The 7,019-nt window shown below is 37.5% G+C and overlaps 1 long non-coding RNA gene across 1 annotated transcript; it reads right to left on the bottom strand.

Annotated features, from left to right (window-relative positions):
- Positions 1 to 2,284: 2,284 nt before the first annotated feature.
- Positions 2,285 to 5,145, bottom strand: LOC140588856 (uncharacterized). Its single transcript, XR_011990066.1, has 2 exons — positions 4,096 to 5,145; positions 2,285 to 3,991 (listed from the first exon to the last, which is right to left on the bottom strand). It is a non-coding gene; the product is annotated as an uncharacterized lncRNA (long non-coding RNA).
- Positions 5,146 to 7,019: the final 1,874 nt, after the last annotated feature.

The following is a 7,019-nucleotide window of genomic DNA, read 5'->3' as shown; positions in this document are numbered from 1 at the left end:
TACCATTCATGTAGTACTGGAGACTCACTCAGACCATAGAATCATACAGATTAGCATTAAAATCACAATTTAGTAATTTAAGCATCCAAAATGAGTAAAAGGGGGCAGGACAACTGCTCATTTGTACCACTCCCTGTATTCTTTCTCTTAATGCTACACCATGGGGTTCCCACAACAGGCCTTAAAGAAACCTCTGTCCAGGACAGGTTACTTGTCACTCAGGTGGACCATAGTCATCAATGATGAGATATTTACCTATTTCATTAAATGATTTAAAAAATAATACTTGAATATTACAAAGGAACAGTATAGCAACATGTAGTCTATGGGCAAGAAATATTCGGCATACAACACAATGTTTTAAGCAGCAGGCAAGCATTCTTTAACCACAGGACTTGTTCACCATGTCATATTAGCCAGTCTTTAGTCCTGACAAACTGCAACTACATTTTTCCATGAGACGCTTCCACGAAATGGTCATATATAACATGCCTTCAGAAATTCATCACACACTGTCTGATATTACATTACAATTCATAAAATGCCTGGGGTGAACCTAAAACAAAGGAAGATGACGCTTCACGATTCTAATACACATATCACTTAATTTCAGAGTACCGCAATTCACTGCATAACTTCTACTGCAAGAATCCTAAACCGACATGCCAATTAAAATCAGGCTCAGCCGACACTTCTAGCTGCGGAAAAAAATACAATTGTGACCAATTTAAATTCGGCCTCAATGTCTGCTTTTAAAACACAACGCTTTATTCCCTATATATTTGTCTAAATACAAATAGATTTCAAAATGCTGTCGATTGATGAGCAACACATGATCTGTCTATACATACCGGCGACTGGTTTGTTCCGCTGATATAATCATGTTTCCTTGATAGCTTTAACATGTGGTGACATTGTTTTAAAATACTCTAATTGGTGACTACGGTAAATCAGAACTAATGTAAGGTGATTAGAGGCTACTTGAAATTAAAAAAATTAAGAATGTTAACAAAACCGAATGAGCCTTTAACTGTTTTACGTTAAAGAAAGCGTCCATGTTTGTCGCTATACAGTACTTAAACACATGTTGGCATAGGCGCATGTAGTTTATTGTCCCCACGACCGTACGCTTCTCCATCACCTATCAAACACTAGGCCGACTGGGCTTAGGCAACCACGCACACACACCCACCCACACACACACACACACACACGCAAACCAGAAAAATATGCACATGCTTCTGGGAGATTTCAATAGTTTTGTACATTTATTTATTTATTTATTTATTTTAATGGTGATTAGGTTTTCTTCTAAAGCGTGTATGTACTGAATGAAAAGGACCAGCTAAAAAATGTTATTGCTCGCCAGCTCCCTATAAGAGTCAACAAAACCCTGACATTGACAGCAGCATTAAGCGCAAATATACACGATCCTGGCTAAAGTGTCTCGGGGATAGTTAGCCGCACCTTAAGAATGTCAGAGCCCCACTGTTCGCAGCGTTACATCAGCTAGCAGCTCGTGCACCTCACCGCAGACTCCCTCGTACTCAGAGCCATTGTGTCCGACATATTATATGAATGAATGGATGCCTTTTTATTGTCACTATACACATGTACAATGAGAATAAAAGCAGATCCTCCAGTGAAAACATGTATGTAGAACACACAACAAACAATAAACAAATAGTGCAAAAAACTCAGTCACTACTGTTAACTTAACATACCGTCCTCAGTAAACATCTCAAATCAGGCGCCCGGATGTCTTAAGTATAGGCCACGGGATCACCTTGTAGGAAAACCATTTACTAGAAAGCCGTCTTTATTAAAAATAACTAAGGCTTTATTCTTTAAAGTTTTTAATGTGTTTTAATGCGACCGCTAAATGCAGTTTACAAGCTCCTACTGTTATAAATAAAATGCTATTAAACCAGGTGCACTCGAAGTTCCAGCTTTTTATGCTTCAGCTAAAAAACAGTTTTGGAAAACTCAGCATATAATGAATGGAAAGAATGGTTACAGATTCGTTGATACACAAAATGCTGGTGGATCGTTCTCTCACGGCGGAGACATTCTCTTGCGATGGACCTGACCCTATACACTGGGTACATGGGAACCATTGCTGAAGTAAGGATCTAATGTGTAGGTGTCGAGTCTCACGGTTAAAAGCCCCAGTTCCCTTGTGGCTCAGGGTTCAAAAGCTGCGAAAGATTGATAGATTCCACGAGAGGTGCCCACCACCCCGCAAAAATTAGTACATTTTAAAAACATGACCGTGCTGCATACATATAACAAAATGTATGTACAACTTTTATTTTGAATAATAAAATACCTGTACATGTTACATTTTAAAACTCATTTGATAAATGTACACACACATTTTTGTACAAGTTTGAAAAATAAAACACACGTGTACATGTTACATTTTAAAACCCTTGTGCAACTTTGAAAATAAAAAAAAAAACTTGTTTAACTGTTATATTAACAAAATCTGCTTTGATAGAGCCTACAAATTTTTTGCAACTTTGTTTTTGTAAAATAAAAGCCACGTTCATATTAGATTTCAAAACTGATTCGCAAAATGAATGCATAAAACTTTGTACAAACATGCTTGCGCTGCGTACACATAACAAAACGTTTTTGTACAACGCGTCTAGAAAATAAAACACCCGAACATTTTTAAAGCATCTGTACATCTTACTTTGAAAAACTTTCATGTTACATTTTTTAAAACATCTGTACATCTTACTTTGAAAAACTTTCATGTTACATTTTTTAAAACATCTGTACATCTTACTTTGAAAAACTTTCATATTACATTTTAAAACATCTGTACATCTTTGAAACACTTTCATGTTACACTAACAAATTCATTCGATGAAATATTTTTAAAGACTTACAACACCCTTTTTGCGATGCTGCTAGTTTTTACAGTTCGGTATCCAAAAGGCAGTTTCCGCACTAGTCAACAATCTGCGTTTGTCGTAGACGTCCCTGACATTTTTATTGAGGTCTATTAAACATTTTCACGTCGCGTTTGATTTTGTTATAGTGCGGCATTATGGGGAATTATCCCGCTGCCTTTCATTTAACACGCTTAACCTTCGGCCTATGTTAGCTTTCTGTTCCTGTCTCTTATGTTAGACGGGTCGGTGTCAAGCAGCACGTGTCTTACATCAGCCATAAGATACCCTCAAAACAATTATTTATCATCCAATTTGTTTCTTACTTCTTGGTTACCTTGTTAGGCTTCCTTATCCATGAAAAGACTGGTTTTAATATTTTTGGTGTGGCTTTGTGGACCTTTCTTTTGACAGCATTCCTCTCGTTTTCAATAAAAAATAATGATAAAATAAACCTCTAGAGAATTATATAAATAAACTGAACTGGTCTTATCTTACCTTACATGTGTGGGGATGCCTTACCTTGATTTTGTTTTAATTTTTATTTAGTTTAAATAGAGATTCCTGACAAAGTCAAAAAGCTTTGATGCAGTATATATTTCGAAAAAAAGGTTCTTGGGTGTGCTATATAGAACTATAGGTGTTCTAACCAGAGGAAATATAACCATTGCCTTCAAAAAGGTGCCATTTCTTTTAATTGAGAATGTCCAAGGAGTGTCATATATGTACCAATCTAAAAGGTTCAATATGGAGCCTTTTGTTTTAAGAGTATGCACAAATATATGTGGTGCTTTTATGCATGTTAAACTTAAAAATGGGTTGGTGCCGACCCTAACAGCACAGGAAGGTTATTAATAATGTCTCTAAGGATGGTAGCAAACAGGGCTCTTGGGCCGTCGCTTCACCAGACGCTGCGGGTGGCGAGTCGTGTTGAGCAAAGTAAACCGCATCATTTTCATCATTATTAGCGTTGTTGATGTTGTCTATTTCATTTAATAGCGCTTCAGGTATAGGAGGGGGGTGTTGCTCCGTCCATACCTGCTGATTCAGGTCTTGCGTAGATTTTCTCTTGACCGGTCCGCGCCGTCTCTCTTGTACATAGAAAACAGGGAATACCTATTATTAGAATAAGTTATAATGTATAGTGTTTAATGTATAGCGTTTATAATATGTATAAAAGAAATAATATACTCACTATATGGAGTTTTCTATCCGCAGCGTCTCCCGTAGAGAAAAAAAAAACAAACCCAAAATAGCTGAATCTCTAAAAATAAAATAATTATTTTAAGTTATTTTATTGTATGGTGTTTATCATAAAACACGCATAAAAGAAATAATATACTCACTCTATGCAGGTCCCGTGTAGTTTTCTCTTTCCAGTAGGGCAAGGCCTTGATGATACTGGGTGTGGGGTACTTGTGTCTCTTTACCAAAGGAGGGAAACCCTTCTCAAGGTAATAAAAATATCTGCGGTTGGGTACTTTTTAGGATTCTTTAAGGAGAAATATACGGCCTGTCAAGTTTTATCTGTTGTCTATTTCGATGTACGTTTTAACTGCGCAGACGGTATGGGGGGAGTCGGGGGGAAAAGACAAAATTTACTGAAATACAAAATGTCAAACTTGATGTGTGGCGGGGAGTCGGGGGGAAAAGACAAAACTTTTAACAAAATTTACTGAAATACAAAATGTCAAACTTGATCTGTGGCCCAAATTACAGTTTGACCGGGATTTGACCTATCGGGATGTACATAGGTTGCATGAGGAAAAACACAAGGCCAAACTGCTACTGCTGCAGGGGGGTGTCGGCTTTCACGCACACACACACACAGACACACACAGATGGTCAAACTACTGCTAAGCGTTTTTTACTGGACGTCAGACCCAGACCCTACTCCTCCTCCTCTCATTCTTAGCTCCAACTTGTTCATTCTCACAGGATTTCTTTCAGTCTCGCGCAGCACAACTCTCAGCTCTCCGGCATCGCTCTCTCCGAGTCCTTTGCGGATTATCCAAAGCCACGGGACCTTACCACGGTACCGCACCACACACAGCATCGCTCTCTCCGAGCCCTTTTCTACAGATTCTCCAAAGCCACGGACCTTACCACGGTGGTACAGCGTACGCTCACACTCCATCAGGTAACCCACCCCACTCAGACCCAGTGTTTGGGACCTTAACGCAACAACCCCCTGCTCAGTCCCCTGCTCGGCACCTGGTGGATGCAGACAAAACAACACACTCATAAGCACTCTCCTCAAATTAAAATAATAATAATTACATTATAATAAATAATTAAATAATAATAAATAATTAAATTATAATAATTATAATAAATAAATAAACTATATACAAATAAACCCCTATCCCAACGCTCAACTCGCTCAACTGGCTCACAGCCAAAAAAAAATAGCCCCCCCTCCCACTACCTCATGACGTCACCCGGCTTGCAGCCCCCACCTGTCACTTTTTGATTTATTTGACCTTTGTGACCTTTGACCCAACCTGTCATTTTGACATAACCGGTATTCTATCTCTCTCTGTGGGGTTCTGGCCAGTTAAATGTAAAGTGCTTTGTGACAATGACTGTTGTTAAAAGCGCTATATAAATAAAATTGAATTGAATTGAATGGGAGTAATGTATTAAAAAGTGTTTTCCTTTCAATATTACACAGACCCATAGACAGATTAGTTTGCATAGTATAGTAATTAGGAATTACTGTTTGTGTTTATGAAAAAGCAAGCATGTTTCTCTTGTATATGTGCAGGATTAATAGTGTATTGCTGGGTATTTCACTGTCAATATAACCTAGATGCATAGACAGATAAGTGTAGCCAATCAATACTTAATAATAATCAATAATAAAAGAAACAAAAAATTAAAACTCAGCATCACAAACTTCTATATTTAGATCAGTATAATAGTTTGGATTATGAGCAGTGTAAATCTATTTATATGAGTCATTATTTATGTGTTGATTCATAGCAATCGTGTTATAGAAGCAAATTCTTTAAACATTTCATCTGCTGCGAGACCAAGACGATATGAGCTCTTCATGACATAGCTGTTTATTAACATATGTTTTTTTTCATTTATTATAAATCTGGTATAATACACAAGGGCATATATAAATAGGAAAGAAATAGAATCGTGGTTACCTGATGTTTAAAACGTGTATTCTGAACGGAATATTTAAGATTGAAATTCCTCAAACACTGCCATCTAGCGTATTGATTTCAAATTAGATCGTGAACGTGCATTTTAAGGGGAAACATCGGGAAACTGAATTGCCCGGAACACCTGTTATCAATGGAAAGCAAAAGTACCATACCATTAGTACTGTGCTTCACGTGGTGGAAAAGTGCCCTGAGTGTGTATAATCACATAGGCCTATTGACATGCTCATGCAAGAACATGTCTCTGCAGTCCTTCTTGCATGTATCCTCACTGAATAAGCTAAAATGGCTCCTCCTTTTTTGGGCACAGGGCTGGTAATGGAGGACTTGACGCATGGGAACACCGCATGAATTCAGTGATTTATTAAAAATGCCTGTAAAGACAGGAGCCAGGCAACAGTAACTCGGAGTACTTGGTAGTAATAGGCCTATATCCCTTTCGTGCATGGTGTCCACATTTGTGGACAATTAGTTTAATTCCATTTTGGATTAATTTCTCATGAAATAGTTCTCCAAAACCATTGTGGGCAGTATCAGTATATCCATAGCAATATTGTAACAGTATAGTACAGTACAGTATAGTACTTGGCGCTTTGTATAACAAATTTTGCTGCAAGACAAATACTGGACAGGTCTAGCACGTGAAAGGCCCTTTTATCGTGTGTTTGCAACTCATGATACAAATTGAGCGCCCTCCACAATTATTGGCACCCCTCATAAAGATTTGTTAAAAGAAATCCACTTTTTGGTGAAGCAGCTTCATCTCTCACTGAAAAATTGAGAGAAATACAACCTTTCGTTAACATAAATTTATTGAAAGAAAAACAAATTCTTCATCAAAAAATAATTATCTTTAACAAAAATACATGTGCCACAATTATTGGCACCTCTGGAAATTATAGTGAACACACTGTAACTGAAACATGTTTCCCTGTAAATTGAG

Source organism: Paramormyrops kingsleyae, chromosome 4 (assembly GCF_048594095.1).
Source record: "Paramormyrops kingsleyae isolate MSU_618 chromosome 4, PKINGS_0.4, whole genome shotgun sequence".
Taxonomy (NCBI): Eukaryota; Metazoa; Chordata; class Actinopteri; order Osteoglossiformes; family Mormyridae; genus Paramormyrops; species Paramormyrops kingsleyae.
This window is presented reverse-complemented; position numbering and strand designations above follow the sequence as displayed.